Raw genomic sequence first — 18,181 nt, 5'->3', positions numbered from 1 at the left:
CTCAACAGGTTACAAGATAAGGTGCAGGGTCCAGAGATGCCAGAAGGGAGGCCCAGGCAGCCTATTTTTCAGCCAAAAACCTACTCCCCGCCACCGCCAAAACGCAACAGGCACAGACCCAGTGGTAGAGGGGCTGGGGGGAGCGCGGGGGTGGCACCAAGAGATGCAGTGCAGGTTCTACCTGCACCTACGCCAAATCCTCAGGGCGAGGGGGATCAAGTGACACAGTGCCCATGGGGCTATCAGAGGGCCAAGCTATTGTCCCTGTGCCCCCCCAAGGTGAAGAGCCAGGTGAAGCCACACCAGTTCAGCCCGACATAGCGTCCAGTCTGGCGGCAGTGCTCCCTTGGCTGGAGACGGTGGGGAACTGGTCTCACGCCGCGGGGGCGACCTACGGGGGGGGATGCAATCGAAAGGGCAAAGAAATTGATGGCTGAGTTAGGTAAAGGGAAGCCAAAGGAGGTGCCGGAAGTACCGACGGGGGTGCCACACCCATTGCCACAATACCGGCCCCTGGTGGCAAAGGCATCCTGGTGACAATCAGCGACACGAAGAACACAGAATCGTGCAAGACGGCTGATGCAGCAGCACCAGCAGGTACGAGTGCGACATTGCCTCCACTAGGTTTGGGGGAGATGCGCTCTGGGAGGGAACATTTGGGGTGGCATTTGTCTCTAGAGACTAAGGAAAAGATCTGGAAGGGGGAATATGTTAGCATGTTTTCCCTCTTGATAGACGGGGCAGAAAGGGAAGAGGCTAGGAAGAACAAGGAATGGATACATCACAAAGAATGGTAAAACATAATTCTGAAGTACAGAGTAGAGAAGAACCTGGCCAATTGGATACAGGGCTTCACTAAATACATGACTGTCATGTTGGAGCATTTCCCAGAGGTTGGGTCTGAAATGGCATGTTATCAGAATAGGATCACCGTCGCACACGCTACAAAGGGAGGTGATGGGTGGAAGGAATATGACAAAGAGTTTAGGAGTGCAAAAGCACAGGATCCAACTCTAAGATGGAACCAGACTGACATGTTTAATCATTTGAGACATTTGGTCCAGGGCTCAACAGATAACGTACGGGGGCAGGTACCTGACAGTCGTTGGTTCCAGCCCTTTAAGGCAGGCCCCGCCTGTAACACGGGGGGTCACTGGAGAAACAGGGAACACAGGTAAAAAAGCTGTCTGTTTTTATTATAACAAAGGAACCTGCAGTAGAGCGCCAGGTACATGAATTTTCAAGCATTCCCGTGGTTACTGTGGTAACGCATCCCACCCAGAGTCCAAGTTTCACAAAAAATCCAGAGAAAAAGGGGGCAAAAAACAAGAATAGTGAGGAACGTTTAGGAAAGGCTAGATCCCCAGTTAACGTTAGTGCCATGATACCCTGGTTAGAATTGTACAATTGCCCTGAAGGAGCCTGGACGATCAAAGAAGGGTTTGTGGAAGGTTTCAGGATACCAGCCCAGGGCAACAACGGGGTGGCACACTGGAGGAATCAGCTTTTGGTTAGGTCCAATGAAGGCCTAGCAACAGAAAAAATCCAGAAGGAAGTAAGACTGGGTAGGGTGACAGGACTTTTTGAGGACGTCCCAATGAAGGATTTTGTATGTTCACCTCTAAGGGTAGTTCCTAAGAAAACGCCAGGCGAATTCAGACTGATCCACAATCTGTCAGCGCCCAGGGGCAGTTGTGTGAACAATGCCATTTCAGACACACTGTGTAGTGTGAAATATGAATATTTTGACCAAGCAATTGACATGCTCAGGTCGCTAGGTCAGGGATCTTTACTGGCAAATTCCGACATTGAGTCCGCTTTTAGATTGCTGCCGGTCCACCCTTCAGATTTTCATTTGCTGGGATTCCAGTTTCAGGGGAAGTACTACGTGGACAAATGAATGCCAATGGGTTGCTCAGTGTCCTGTGCCTACTTCGAAAAATTCAGCTCCTTTTTAGAGTGGGCATTCAGGAGGGACTCGGGGCATCAATGGGTGCTGCATTACCTGGATGATTTTCTTTTTCTAGGTGCACCAGGTTCAGGGGAATGCCGCACAGCTCTGTCAAAGTTTTGTACCCTGATGCAGGATTTTGGTGTGTTAGTGTGTGCCTTTGGCACCCGGTAAGACAGCGGGTCCAAGCACAACCGTTGAATTCCTAGGGATTGAACTAGATTCTGTACAAGGGGTGTCTAGATTACCCGCAGACAATGTAAGAGATTTCAGGGTGGCGTTGCAACACTGCCTCAACAAGCATAAGGTTACTCTGCACCAGTTACAGCAGGTGGTAGGGCAACAAAATTTTGCACTACGCATAATCCCAATGGCACGCCCATTTTCCCGCACCATCGCGCAGGCCATGTCAGGCCTCAGAGAAAAGCACCATCACACCAGGCTGTCCGGCGAAGTCAGACAGGACATGCTGATTTGGAAAGCATTCCTGTGTGACTTTAATGGGAGAGTGGTGTGGCCCAGCCCACCCAGGTCCAGCCCGGAACTGGGCCTGATGACCGACGCAGAGGCTAGTGAAGGTTTTGGGGCCATTCTGGGGTGCGAGTGGGTAGCCCAGCGATGGCCAGATTGGTGGAGGTACTCTGGGCTCACAAGTAACATAAACTTCCTAGAGCTTTTTCCAATCCTGGTGGCACTGTCTGTTTGGGCTGAGGGACTGAGGGACCAGTCTGTAATATTCTGGTCTGACAACATGGCAGTAGTAGAATGCATAAATAGCCAAACTCTTAAATGCAGAATGATGCTGCGTTTGTTGAAGTAAATTGTGTTACAATGCATGAAATTGAATATCCTTTTTAAAGCACAATGCATGCCAGGTATTCTGAACCATGCGGCTGATGCATTGTCTCGTTTTAAAATGCAGGCATTAGGTCACACATCCCAGAGGCAGCGGTGCACCCAACACCTTTCCCAGAACAGCTCTGGCAGTTTGGTGCCCTTGAGTATCGAACCTCCTGGCAGCGAGCTTAGCGCCCAGAACCAGGAGTGCTTACGAAGGGGCGTTTGGGTCTTTTTGTCTTTTCTTGGGGGAACACTGGGAGCACAGCTGGCACGACCCCGAGTCAGTGGTAGCATATCTTTCTTTCATGAGGGAACAGGGACGCACAGTATCAGGGGTAAGGAGACATATAACAGCAGTATCATTTTTTGCAAAGATAGGTGGAAGAGGGGATCCCACAAGGAACTTCGTGGTGCGACAGGCGCTGAAAGGATGGCAATGTTTGCAAGGAGGGCAGCCAGATGTCAGGAGACCCATAGGACTAGTAACGCTAGGGAAGCTAGTGGGGGCCCACCGCGGGTTTGTGTTTCCCCAGGCGAGGTGGTCCTGTTTCAAGCAGCATTCTGCCTTGCATTTTGCGGTGCATTTAGGGTAGGTGAACTAGGTGCAAAAAACAAGAAAGATTGGCTGGGTGGCCTACAGTTAGGACACATGAACATAGGGAAGGATTCAGTACTGATTTCCATACTAAAGTCAAAAACTGATCAGGAAGGTAGGGGGGAGAGCATAGTACTACATAGGGCAGGGAACAATGCATGTTACCCTGTCTACAGACTGGAGGCATTTATGGCCCAACATGCACAAGTCACGAGAGGGCCACTCTTGGTACATAGGGACGGGTCACCCCTCACTATATTCCTGTTCAAAAGAGTCATGGTTCTGGCATTGGAGAAGGCTGGGTTAGACACTGCAGACTTCGGGACTCATTCTTTTAGGGTAGGGGCAGCCACCGAAGCAGCAGTAAGAGGGCTGGGGGACGAGCGTATCAAGAGGATTGGTAGGTGGTCCTCTAACTGTTACAAGAGGTATGTATGGCTGCGCATGCTCTAGCAATGTGTGACTCTATTTTACATGCAAATTGTGTCTTCCCTTCATCCTTTGACTCAGAGAGGAGGGTGTAGTCCACTAACAGATAGTGCTATCTGCCGTTTGTGATGTATTTAGCATGCCGACGTGGCAATGCATTTACCTTGGCTCCCTTTTTTCACGTTATTTGCTGTTTCTTCATCCTGTGACTCAGGGGAGAAGCCTGCACTCGTTCGCACTCATAAGCCACAGCACCAACTGGAAGATTGTCGGACGACAAACTTCGAGCAAGCGACAGAAATGATGGCGCAAGTTCACTCTTCGCCCCAGGAATATCAAGATATTTGGGTGATGGGGCATTCATATGTCCGCCGTTTAAAAAATGTCTGTTCAGGGTCTGTCAGGACTGGGGCCCATCAGCTGGGGATTAGGTTATCATTTGTGGTACAGGGTGGCTTGTGCGTAGGTCAACTCAGGGAGCTGGTGAACCGCACTTTGAAAGCAAGTAAGGGACCACCCGCGATCTGGATCCTGCAGGAGGGTGCTAGTGGAAGATCTGCTCACAGAAGTGGGGTGGCTAGCGAAGCAGTGTCCTCAGTCGATAATCGCATGGTCTCACATAATCCCTAGGTTCCAGTGGAGGGGGACGAGTCAGTTAGAACGTTGAATCACACTGTAAAGTGGATCAACAACAAATTTGATAAGTTGTTCTGGACCCCTAGATTGAGGTCAATAGGACACAGATACATCAGAGGGAAGCAGTTTTTTCTGCAGGACGGGGTGCACCTCTCACATAGAGAGAATCAGGCTTTCATGGAGGACATCCTAGCTTGGGTGGAGAGTAAGGGGCGCAGTACATGACCTTCCTAGTGAGTGAGGGGGAGGCCTGGTAGTCTGGCAACTACGCTGGCCTGTGGCGGTAAGGTCATGATTTGTAAGCATAGTTTTCGGTCCTTAGCGGTCAGCACCATGGAACTCCAGGGGTAGTGACAGCTGATAAGTAGGCTGTCGGGTTGCGTGGACCGGGGGAATCATCCTTCCCAGTGGGCCTGGGGCCATTGAGAAGGATGTCCAGCAGTTGGAGTAGGGAACCTAGGTAAGTACCAAATTGATTCCACCTCATGCTCCTTTCTTCCATGACCCTACGCTTCCAGTTGCGCAGAATTTTTTTTATCCCTGCTTTTTTCAGCCGTTATTAATTAAGTTTCTCCTCCTTCAGCCTCCTTTTCCCTATCCTGCCTCACTCTGTCAAAGACTGATGATGGCAAGTGAGTGTAGGTGTTCAAAAATGCACCACCTGCAAACACTTTCACAAATTAATGGATTTACAGCCGAGTCTAAACGCATCTAGTAGCCATTTTCGTTTGAATGCCCTTTATTTGGGGTTATCTGCCCTGACTTACACACAAAGGCCACACCGTAACCTTGTTTGCTGCAGGTTTTACACGCATCCATCGAGTACAGTGTATTTCAGAAGAATATAGAGACGTTGTTTGCAACATCATAAAGTACTGTTATCTTCTGCTTTTTGTTTTCTCTCTCTGCGCATTGCCCACTTGTTGAAGTGACAGAGCAGAGAACGGAAGGCAGGAGCTGGTGCCAGCGTCACCACTACCCACTCCATGACAGCTGGAGGACAGGAGTCGCCTTTCCTAACAGACCACTTACAGTTCTTTGACGGCACTTGAGATTTCCACACTAGATTTTTCCCTGCACAAATCATGTATTGTCTCCCAGACGGTTTGGCTTCTCGGAAGCCTTTGTGGGCTGGAAGCAGGATTACATCTCCGCTCTGCGGCGGTCAGACGCGAGGGGCAGTCAAAAAAGAAAGAATGCAAATCAAAGCAAAGCTGAGAACATGCAAGAGGCTTTTTAAAACGGGGGTGTCGTCTCAGACATTCCCAGCCCATGGCCTCATTTATCAAGAAATGTAGGTGCAGGGGTCCAAAGCAAGGGGGTGGTCGGAAAAATGAACTACCCCTCACTTTGAACCATGTCCAAAATAGCTCTCAGCAAGTAGAGGAGTAAAGTGAACTTGAGCGAGTAGAGGAGTCAAGCGACCACATAATTGTGATGCTCTCCAGCGGGAATTGTGACATTCTTAAATTGCTTCCTTCCTTCTCCCTATCCTTCTAGGAGCCTTTGAGCCTTCTTTCGCTCCATCCTTCTTTTGGTCTTTTTCCATCTTCTGTCCTTCTTTATTTCCATCTGTTTTGTACTTTCTGTCCATCAATCTTTGTTTCTCTTTTCCACATATTTTGTTTTTTCCATATTTCTATCTGTTTATTCACTCTTCCTTCTCTCATCTTTCTTAGTGTTTTCCTTCCTTTCTTTTGATCTATCATTCATCCGTCTCTCATCCATTCTTCCTTCTCTCTTCCTCTCACCCAACCACCCATCATTCTTTCTTTCTGTTCAGAACGCTGTCTTTTATCTCCAACCATCCTTTTTCTCAATTGAAATATCATCCATCCTTCTCTCTATCCACCCTTTTTTCCATCAATCCCTTCACCCTCGTTCCCATTCTGCATCCATTGCATCCATCTCCCCACCCATCCCCCTCAACCTTCTCTCCAGACATCATTTCCTCCAAGCTGCTAAAGTGGAGAGTGTTAATGATGCACCAGGCCATTAATTTTTCTAAGGAGCCTGCCGCCAGTGTTGCTGAATACTGGGATTTCAGAAGAAGACCACCTACTCTTGCTTCCATCTTAGCCTCTTCCAACACTTCCTGTCTCTTTGTCTCACTCTCAGGGCCGGACTGGCCATAGTGGGCAACAGGCGTTCCCCCGGCGGGCCGCCGGGGTGTGGGCCAGTTTTGTTACTGGAGCCGGCAATATCACCCCCCTGTCACAAAATCGTCCTAAACCAGCCCTAGCAAACAGCTCTGCCCCAACCTAAGTTTCTTTATACAGAGTATTTGTATGTTGCTTGTCATTAATTTCCGTATTTTGCTTCCACATTTAATTGTACATTTACATAAAACATTTCCTAGCAGGAATGCTGAATCTTACACTTGCCACTAGAAACACAACACTCCCATAAATTTCCAATGTAGTCACATTCAGTCTGTCTTTAGTGTCCCTTCATCATGAGTCATCATTGGGCAATTATGGGGTAATACTGACCCCTCAAGTAAATAACAGGTGCACACACGACACTTCTACGCAAACGACACCAGTGCTGCGTATCTGGTGTAATTATGCACATAACGACTTTGAAAAGCATTAGGGAAAAAACATAAATAAATTGTGTTTGCACCCATTTTCTCCATCTTAGTCTCTCTCTAAACCAATGATTTGCACAGGCAATTAAGTACCCATGGAAATATCGAAGTGCAATTTGTGATCAATTCATAATGGGACAAGTGCTTAAAGAGATGCAAATGTTATTTGTAAACACGTGAGCATATATTGTCACATGTAAAAGACCATATTAATCAGGGGTGGGTGGAGTGGTTTATTCCACCCATGGAATTGGTAGAATTTGGCAACGCCACGTCACTCTAGTAATGCAGAGTTGTGGCCAAATTCTGTCAATCGCCGCATGGCAAAATTCTTTTCCTGCAAGACTCCAGAAAATGCAAGCTGGACAGCATGAGCAAGAGTTAGCACCCCCCAGCATGATCTAACGTGGGCTGTCACAAGCTGTCAGAGGGCTGCTTCGAGTACATTTCTGTCGTTTGAGTAGAATTTGTACCCAAGGAGCAGCAAAATCAATTTGAATGACCAAGCGCTCTATCATGATGCCACACTTGCTGATTTTTCAGTGCTGGTCATGCTACGGGGGATACATTTCGGTGTGAGCAGTGCTACTTGCATATTTTCCACCAGTTGGAAGAATCTTACAGAGTTTTTGTTTAGTTCGGTCTAATTTTGCAGAGTGAAATTCCACAACTTTCAACCACCCCTAATATTGATCTAAGAGATCTGTTCAGTTCCTGGCCCTTCCAGTGCCCCCATCAATGGAGTTAAGAAACCATTTTAGAATCCACTGTTAACAGACTGAACCAGCAAAGAATGTCGCACAAGCAGACATACAATGCGTTGGTGACATTTGGTTTCCTTTGCACACTGGCACGACATAGAGCTGTAAAGCTGATGGCCTTCAGCATCTTGTTGAGTATTGCAGCGCCCTCAATGTTTCAATGTGATTCACACATTTTTGCAGAAACTTGAAAGCAGTGGCCGCAGCATCCCTGAATTTCAATTTTACTGCTATAAGCCTAGTTCAGTAATTTGACGACAACTAAAGGTGACATTTTCAAATTCACAATCTTGCTTTTGCCTTCATGCCTGAATGTACTACCAGCAATGTGGCACAAATGATTCATCATGGTATTACTACAACACGGATCTGACATGGCATGTTGCGCTTGTCATGAAATCACATCTTCTCTAAAATGCGGCGCGCTGATTAGAAAAAAGAAGCTCCTACCTTTGTGAAATTTCCAGCAGATAACTGCTTTTTCCCCCTCTATCGTTGCGGTCCTTTATTCCGTGGGTCTTGTTGTCATAACTGTTTCAGGTAAGCTAAACAGAAGGATAAAGATGGTCACTCAAAAGAAGCTCTCCAGGAAGAAATAGCGAGAGAACGTTTTATTTCATCTTCACACAGGCATTTAGTAGTGCAATCCAACATGCTGTGAGATATGGTCAGTTGTGGCTAAAAGGTAAATGTGTGTCAGGTTCACTTCTGCTTCCGCAGACTTGTGAAGTCGAAATCCATGCAGATTGGCGTAAACAGCACAGAGTATGCAGGACTTGTACTCACAAATGGGACATGGCCACTTATGCAACCGTTTGTGCAATTATTCTCTGGCCCATAACAAAGGATGCAGTAACTGGGGTTGATGTCTGGCCACCCACTAATTATAAATATGGTCATTAAAGGTGCATACCGATCATTTTCGAACGAAGCCAGTCTTTTTTTCAGTCCTTGTTGCTGGGGCCGTGCAAGCAGCTCTTTAGTGTGGTCAATCTACACGACTGACGCAGTTCTGTGCGTGCTTTCCCTTGCGCCCTATCGACCTTACCACCACGTGACAGAGGGCTGCGAGGATAAGCATTAACATACACCAAAGTGTGAAATTGAGGCATTTTTGCAGTTGTAGCCCACTCCCACGGCCATTCCCTGTTTTTACGCAGATAACAATTTGTGCACGTTTTGGGATGCACCCACTGCCTTTGAGAAATCATTGATATTTGGCCAAAATACTTACATGTAACATTCTAGATTCTGCATAAACCTAGTCAGTGCTTAATATGTAAATATATAAATGCCGGTCCAAAAATATTCCTGAGGAGGTGGCGTGCGATGGACGGGAAGCTAACATTACCGGCAGCAAAAAAATGCCATTCCTCCCAGAGCATCCAACAACCTCGGCATCCTGCCCACCTGCTCTTTAGAGAGAGAGAGAGAGACATAGTCATACTTTTATTTTCCATGTGGTACATGTAAATAAATGATGGGCTGTCAATACCATGAAACGGTGAAAGATCACTTTATTGGCTGTCCCTTTTCTATGTCCATTGGTAATAAAAGAGGGACTAATCTGCCATTTTCTCTGTTTGACCCTAAGCTCAAATTAACTACTGAGGGTGTATCCACAAACTTTTTTTGTATTATGTTTAGTAGTACTGCAATCGTATGACTAATGTGATACAAAGTACTACAAAATTATTTTCAGTATCCTACATGAGGAGATGTATGCTTTGCCTCTGCTATCTTTTATGCCACCGCGATTGCAGAGATCTCTGCACATGCAGGTATATGTTTTAGTGAATGTGGAAGGGACAGGGAAAGTGGTGGAAAATGGGGAACACTTACTGCCAAATGGGAGGGAGTTGGGATTCAACCCTGGGTGATGGGACGTGGAAGGTGCCCAGGGATTCTGGTGAGGGAAGGTGCAATGTGCTGGTGGTTATTCACTGTGACTTTCACTAATAAACTAGTCACTTACCTCTACAAATGCTATCCTCAGTTCCTTTAATTTTTAGAACAGATCACAAACGCTTACTTGATTTGTTCAGTTTGAAGGATGGTGTCAAGTCTACACCCAGGATCACTAAATGGCAGTATCACTTACAAGAACATAACTACAAAATTGAGTATATCCTGGGTAGATAGAATGTAATTGTAGATTTTTTTTATCTAGAATGACTTTGGATATTTAGGATAATAAAATTGTAAAAGATGAAAAGGTTTGCATGGCTGAGCAAATCACCAACCAATGGAGCTCTGAAAGAGAGTGAATGGAGACATGAGTTATAAAATGATGCCCTTCTCAGGTAAGTCATGTCTTGTGTTGTGCAAGGTTGGCCCAACTCAAAGAAGTTAGGCATGGATTTTGCACATTATGCTCAGCCCTTGGAGTCACTCTGGGGTCCTGGGTTCATTGATACAGGTCCAGTGTTTCTCACCCAGGCAAAAGGACGTCAGGTCTGAACAGCAGGACAGCAGTCCTTCACAGCAGCAGTCCAGCAGAGTGGCAGTCCTTTCGGCAGCACAGCAGTACGTCTTCCTGGCACAGTCCGCAGGTCCAGAAGTGTACTGAAGATGTAGGGTCTTAGGTCCAATACTAATACCTGGTGCCCACTTTAAAGTGGAGGAAGCTTCTAGAGGCTTCCACTCCCCTGAGATGTCAGGCATACCCTTCCTTCCTGTCACCAGATTATCTGGCATCACAAAAGACTAGTGAGGTTAAATTTAAGGGCAAGAATTATTTTTTGAAACACTTGAGGCTGTGTGGGACTGGGTTGAGGATAGACAAACTCTGAAATGCTCTACTGATTGACCTGGGCTAACTTTCCATGCGGTATTAAGGTATGCATGACCCGGGAGGAACAGTACACAACAACAACAGGGAAAGGTGCAGGGGGCTATCTCAGCACAGTAATAGCAGGGAGGCGAGCAACTCTGTGGAACACAACCCTGGGGAGGATGTTGTGCCCGCATGCAAAGAAGCCTCTGGACAGTGAACTCGATTTACTGAACGAGGTCAAATCAGTTCGCTCATAAGGTCACTACTTTCTACATACTGTCACCTTTCCACAGTATCCAGAATCCAATGTTCACTGGTTTGGAGAGGAAGTATTTGAGTGGGATCAAGGCCAAGATAATGCAGAATTTCTCCTTGGCTATACCCCTATGTACATCTCAGCTTAAACTTAAATATTTTTTCCGGGAGAAACTTGCTTCATAGGAGGAAGGATGGGAGATTTGGGGGGTTTCATGGCCTTTTGAAATGTTATGTTTTAGTTTGGTGGTTCACTTGGTTTCATGACATCGCTGCAGGCTTTTTTTGGAATGCTGTAGACGTGCAGAGTGGAGTACAGCACTTCAGTTGAAACCTAATGGGTGAATAGATGGTATCAAGAGGATCCTACTACAGGGCCTCCACATAATAGAGCTGTGGTGGAGTGTAACAATATGCTCCCTGTCTCGTGTTTTGCTCAAAGGTCAGTCATGCGCAGTTTGGGCTCCCCAAATATTACGATGCACAATATAACTCCTGGGAAGTACTATATTTTCTATTGGAATGTGATAGGTTAAACAATAAAATGAAGGCAATGATAGTGATATAATATGCCTAAAAGTATGCTCCCAAAACCCTCAGGAGACCCAACTTTCAAGCACTAAATGCAAAGGTTTTGGCTTGTAGGAGTACACAGGAGTGTATCATTCGAGATTTATTGAGGGATCCCAGGGGTGGGGGGGCTATCCAGCTTTGGAAAACCTTTCCATTCATGGCATCATCATTACAAATAGAGGCACAGGGCAGATTTCTAAGAGTGAATGGCAAGCTGGGAGGGCATCTGTTTAAGTGTTTAGTTCTCCTGGGTCTATTTGTGAAACTTTGTCTGACCCCAATATACTGTTATTTTGGTGTGTTTCAAAGAAGCACATGTTCATGCACTCGCAAATAGTCTCTCAAGTACTAGACACTGCATAACAGTAAATGTGCTTTCAATCACTCAGTCGATCCATTGTTCTTTGTCAATCTCTGATTGTCTTACAATTTCTTCTGTGACCCCTTAAATTAAATTATGAGCTATCACAATTTCTTTCAGCCTGATTGGGATATATTAAACCACTCATCTATTTGCACTAAAGAAAGCCACACACCCCTTTTAATATTTATGTTTTCAAAATCAAATGTTCTGTATTTAAAGCTCTCCCAGAATGACAACATACTCGTGCTATTTTATTTCACGGTAGGCACGCCTATATTCTATGATAATTCCCAAAATGTCCAAATAACCAGTGGTCTACGTGAGCTTTTGACCATTACACATTTTAAACAGACTCAGCAAATCCACGATTAGAGACACAGCTGTCACCAAGGAGTCTGTGGCCAATAGGGCAAAGGAATCAAAGGTTTGAAAAAGACAACGTGAGCATCAAAATACAATTATTCCGCTCTGCTACATGGCACCCCTCCCCTTCCCCCTTCCTCTATTCATCTCATTTGGTTCAACTACTTTCTCCTTTTCCTCCGTCTTCACCTTTGACTCATGCTCATTTCCTCTGTCCACACGATGGCTGTGGCTGTCTTATTTACATTATTGATTATCCGTGCAAGTTCTCATGGATTGCTGGTTTCATTTTCTGGCCTCTGGACCAGGTTTGCATAGGGCTCTCCAGCAGGCCTCACTGGCAGAGGCCCCCCTTTAGTCCTGTGTCTGTCGAGTCCTTGAATGAGTAGACAATCACCCGGCATGCCCTCGAGTCCTGAATACTCCAATCTGAGGGCAGGATTTTAGTAATAATCAGTTAATGCCCATCAAATGTAAAACATCCAGAGGGATCAGTTTTATCTCTTTTATCTCCACTTTAGCAAGCAACATTTCCTTGCATTTTCTATCAGAAAGAAGAGGGTATTAACATTGGCTGAAAATAAACGCACTGAGGTAGGGAGGCTAGGCGTGGACCAAGAGAGGTTTGCCGTTTGTCTCGGTTCTGCTCTTTAAAAGGGTCATTTAATGAGCATGCCTTTTAAAAACGTGACAACACCCTTCATGGGATAACGAAAATAATTTGAAATCATCCTAAATGCTACAATTATTATACCTAATCCATACTGCAAAACGTCATGTATGAACGTGCAACTCGTTGCACCTTATTGCTTATTTATACTCAAGCCACATTCGTGTTATGTTAGTATGAATTTCTAGAGCACACGTTCACCCCAGGGTTTCTTGGCGCTGTGTACCGCTGGGGAACCCGTCCTGGCTTTCCCTGTGAGATGGTCCCTATTGGGCATCCCCAAGGTGAAGCCAGGCATCCCTGGCGCGAGGGGGCCGTTGTGGAGATTAAGCAAGCTATTGCCCAGAGTTGCCGAGTGGGACCCCTGGTTAGAGTAGGCACCGAGGCGAGATTTATCGAGCCCGCTGACATTGGTTCCGTACCCTGCCGCGTCGGGAATTGAACCCTGGTCCCGGGCCGACCTCTGCTTCTGGGTCTGCCGCCTCTATCCGGTGAGCCACACTTTTCCATAACTAGATGGATACAACTAGGCTCTGTCAGTATATAGTTGAAATACTGCTCCTTTCATAGAATAACAACCCGAATGCTTTGTATATCAGCATTCTCTGCTCACAGTATCATTTAATAATCCCCTGTTCTCTTCGCTGATACATATACTGTGCTGTGGAAAGGAAGCTAACGCGTCAATAGCCAGCGGTAAACACTGAAACAATAAAGCAATGATGTGCTGACAGAGGGCAATTAAATGCAGCCACAGAGCAAACACAGTAGAAAGTCAGAGGGTATGTGAAACGCTCTTGGTGTCTTTTGTGCAGCCCGTGCGTGCTAGCTGTTATGACGAGTGCATGAACTGGGCTCTGACTGCACTGAACAATATTACCACAGTATAAACCCAATTCACATCAAGGATGGACAAAGTGAACCAGTATGCCCAAGAAGGTTGGAAGGGTTGGAGAACCTTGTCCATGCTCAATAAATGTGGAGTTCCATCACAGTTCCACTTTATCCAATCTCAAAGCAAAAAGTTCCCCATATTGGGATGGGGCATCAGGATGAAGGGAATTGAGTGTAGCTGCTTTCACTGTGGCCTCCCTACCCATTAGTGGAAGGAGGAAAACAAAAACTCTATGCAACAGATGTAATCAGCCCCTAGACTATTTAGCCAATATGCTCTCCTATTTCCATTGGGGAATACAGGAAAATTGTGTAGTTATGTCCAACAGGCATTCCTGATCATTACAATATATGCCCATTTAACACGTTCTCAAATGTGTCTAATATGATACACTGGAGAATGTCGGATTAGTTCTTTCACTGAGTGGGATGCTATACAGACTGGGAACACCATTCAAATTGCAAGGTCTATTTGAAATGTTGATTTCTTCTAAGCCCATTTTATTGTGTGGCAATTGAAACATTTTAAATGAATACTAACATGTGGCATAAGCATTGTGTCCTAAATATCATTAAAAAGAATATCACCTCAATGAAGTTATTAACAGAAACTTACGCTCAATCCAATCATTTTTTCTAAATTATATTTAGGAAACTATGGCCTTGATAACAAGTTGTTCAGCGTAAATAATTGGAATTTCGAGTTGGTGAAATTCCAATCATTTATTCAGGGATAATTCGCGGGTGCATAAAATATCTCATTCTTTGTTAAATTTTGGCAGGTAAAACCTGCTGGAATTTAATTGGGAAAAGTGTGATAAGCACCAACATTCACATGTTATTCCCCAGAAACTGGTTATAGGTGCTATTTAACATACCTGATCAATAACGTACCCTAAGATATTATCTGGCGCATTAAAAGCACCTAGATTCCGAAAAAAGACCTATATTTATGTATGACGATATTTTGATACATAATAATCTGACATTCCAGCTAAGTGAAGCATGAATGAATTTGCAACAAACTGTTCTTAATTTGTAAAAAAAATAAGTGCCTAGGCCCAAAGCTTTACTCAGAAACCTGTGGCCGGCAATATCGAAGATCAGGGTGCTGAATTCCAAGTCTGCATAGTCCTTATTCACTCAATCAGGAGTTTCTATAGCAAGACTACTCCCCGTGAGGGTCTCAAGGAGCTGGGGTGGGCTGCTGATCTGTCCAGGCGCCAGTGCTTGATTTGTAAAATATTAAGTGCCAGGGCTCTTACTAGGAGGCCACTGCAGCTTGCACCACCCATCACCCCTGTAATTGCTGCCAAAACAACTACTAACCATCTGTCTTGCATATAAATGCGACAGTTCAGATTATTCTAGGTCCCAAAAGGTAAAGGAATGGCTGGAGAGGCAGGTATTAGCAATTTCTTTTAATGTATATTGTTTTCATAAACAATTGTTCTACTGCTCATCTCTAAATTACATGAGCAGCGCCACCTTTTGCCAGACTGCCCTAAAAGTGGTGTTGAAAATTAGGTCGTGGTGCAGAGCACCGGAAACCAAATAGGTGCCAGTGCTCAACACCGGAAAGCAATAGCTCAAATTAGGCACTGCCGGGCGTGGAGGTTCAGTCGAAGTGCCAGGCTTCCACCTCATGCCTTTTTAATCCACTGCTGGACACTCCCTGCTGCTTTATCTTACACTTGCAGGCTCCTTTTCATCCCTGCTTTTACTCTTTATCACTGTTTTTCCATCTTTCTCTTCCTCCTTCTTTCCCTCTTTTGTATTTTTCTTTCTCTTGTCTGCATCAGAGTCTTCAGAGGAAAAATAAGTGTTGGTCCCCAAAATGTGTACTGATGGGCCCCACTTGCAACCATCACCTCAAATTAAGTACTGCTTGTATAGAAAACGGCGTACTCTGCACTGTCTAAAAAGTCTACTATCCCATTCAGTAAACAGTGGCTAAACTTGCACACTCTAAGTCAGTCAGATACTGAGATAAACAAAAAGAGACAGAGATAAAGGATGTGTTAATAAAGAAAATGGTTAAAAGAGAAAGTAGGATCAAATATGTTGTGTGTAGGTTTTTTTAATCCACAAATGAGCAGGATAGGGAGACAATCATTGATTATACTTCCAGATAATTTGCTATTCAGCAAAGCAATGGAAACACCAGTGGCGTAACATAGGCACCCGTGGCATAGTACCCTGGACTGAGAGCTCCTGGTTGAGTCCAGGAGGTGGGCCTCTATGTACCTTGCAGGGGGGCGCCCTCAAGTTTCGTTACACCACTGGAAAACACACAAATATTGCTTATGGTCAGGTAAATAGAGAGAGAGCATGCAAGAGCGGCATACTAAGAGGGGAGGGTGGGACTGTGGCTAAGAGCTATTAAAGAGAGAGAGAGGAGGGAGAGTAGGAACAGAGAGAAAAGAAAGGAGATAAAGAAGGAGAGGAACAATAATAAAAGAGAAAAAGAAAGTCATTAGAAGAGTGAAAATGTAAAATGAGGAGGAGAGGGGGTGAGAAAGAGGGAGCAAAAAAGAAAGATGAACAAAATAGGAGAAAACTAAGCAGAAGAGTAGCAACGAGTGTGTGTAATAGAGAAGAAGAGAGATTGGAGGCATGGAGGGTGTAGAGAGTTGTGTAACCAATTACAGCAACAAAAAAAAGTTAAAAGAGAAAATAATTGCAGCATTGTTTATGCGATTATCATTTTGGAACTGGCAATTTATAGGAAACAGGAATAAAATACATTAGACTTCCTGAAAAAATTCTATTTTGCAGTAAGTAGAAGCTGGGAGGAAAGATAATACTATCCCAAGGAATTCAGCTATGGTCTGCCCCAGACTGTCAAAGAGGCACATTAATCATCAATTAGTTAAGGCGACATGAAAGAACACTTCTGGGATGTACATTCCTTGTACATAATCACCCAATGTCATACAGTACTGTGACATTAGGCACACAAAAGGCTAACCCATTCCTCTGCCCCTGCTCTGATTCATAGGACTAAACATTACACACAGGACTCAATGTCACTAATGGGATTAGTTCCAGTTCTTACTTTCCTGAGCACGACTACCTCTCAGGAATCACGGCTCGGCCTGGCCCTGGACTCTGGCACGAGATCAGCCGGGCTCATCAATATTCCAGCCCTGTAATGTGCCAGCGGAGGCGCTGAAACTAATGGGGATGTTATAACCCCAGTCAGCAGGCTTTGGGATTCCTTCACGTCCATCGGAGACATGCGAAAAGACACATTTAAGCGCCCAAATTTCAAGAAAATTGAGGATGAATTATCCAACTGTCCAATTTTCCCTAAGCAAACAGTAGGATTCTTTAGCAGGAGAGAAGAGAGTTGGGGCCGGATGTAGATTCTGCGGAGGGAATTCCGTCACAACGTGATGGATTTTCCGTCCACCCTATTACAAGTGCATTACATCCTATGGCACTTGTAATAAGGCGGGCGGGATGTGTAATCCGTTCCCACACTCTAAATCAGTACCTCCGTTCAGGATGAGTGAATGTAGTTTGTGCATACTTTACGTTCAGAAGGTTTAGAAGGGTCTGTACCAATTGTGTGTATTTTTCATGTTATTACCGCATGTGGATCACACATTTGCCATTTTCCAGGCTTCTTAACAATAAGAAAAGCAGAGAAACGAGCACAGAAATAGATTTCCTTAAGGTATGCAAATACTCCAGTATCCAGTAAATATTGACAGAGGATTTCAAGGTAAAGCTGCTATAACCCAGAAGGCATGAAGCATTGCATTGCCATGGAAAAAGGGTATCCTTGCAGTTGACAAAGTAGAGGCCACCAACTCTGTGCAAGAGAAGTTGGCCCACGCATAAGGCCTCAAACTAGACAGGCTATTTGTATATTTCAAAAGAGGCAACTTTGCTGATGAGAGCCTATGCGAAAATGTAAAGTTTGAAAATACCTACTCCATAATTCAAAGGTGAAAGAATCAGGCTTAGGACAACGCAACGTAGAGCCCAGAATAACTCACACTTTTAGACAGAGAACACTGGTGCATGGCTGACGAATGAGGCTTTTTACCTAACTGCAGTCTTGGTATTCACACTTTCAAATATTGTGCCACTACATGGCTCTATCGTTTTGTATCCTTCTCCCTCTATTATGCATTCTCTCTGTTTTCTACATCAGGTTCCTCTGCCAAAAACAACCGCCTCCTTTATTTCAATCAAGTATCCACTGCCCCAGTTCTTGTGATTCACTTCTGCCTTCATCTTTGCTATCTTCTGCCCCGAAAGCCCACAGTCCACAGTGCCAGGGCAGTAGTACTAAAAAATGTGGGAACATAGAAAACGTTTGGTAATAACAATACATACAGTGTTACTGGTTTACCTAAGTGTCTGTTAGCTTCCTCCACTTGGATAAAATGTGTGCAAAAAAAACTGTATACACTAAATGCCAAAATATAAACAGGTCATGCAAGAAAGGAACACATGATTATGCCAAAGAA

The 18,181-nt window shown here is 45.0% G+C and overlaps 1 protein-coding gene across 15 annotated transcripts in view; it reads right to left on the bottom strand.

Moving 5' to 3' along the window:
- The window catches only part of NRCAM (neuronal cell adhesion molecule), a 967,670-nt gene that overhangs the window by 416,586 nt on the left and 532,903 nt on the right, over positions 1-18,181 (bottom strand). For all 15 annotated transcript variants that reach the window (XM_086919453.1, XM_086919434.1, XM_086919444.1 and 12 more), the window contains one exon: positions 8,253-8,347. The gene's annotated coding sequence lies outside the window, so the exon portion shown is untranslated. The remainder of the gene's footprint in view (positions 1-8,252; positions 8,348-18,181) is intronic.

This window comes from Lissotriton vulgaris, chromosome 1_1 (genome assembly GCF_964263255.1).
Source record: "Lissotriton vulgaris chromosome 1_1, aLisVul1.2, whole genome shotgun sequence".
Lineage (NCBI taxonomy): Eukaryota > Metazoa > Chordata > Amphibia > Caudata > Salamandridae > Lissotriton > Lissotriton vulgaris.
Note: the sequence above shows the minus strand (reverse complement) of the source record. Positions and strands in the feature narration are given on the sequence as shown.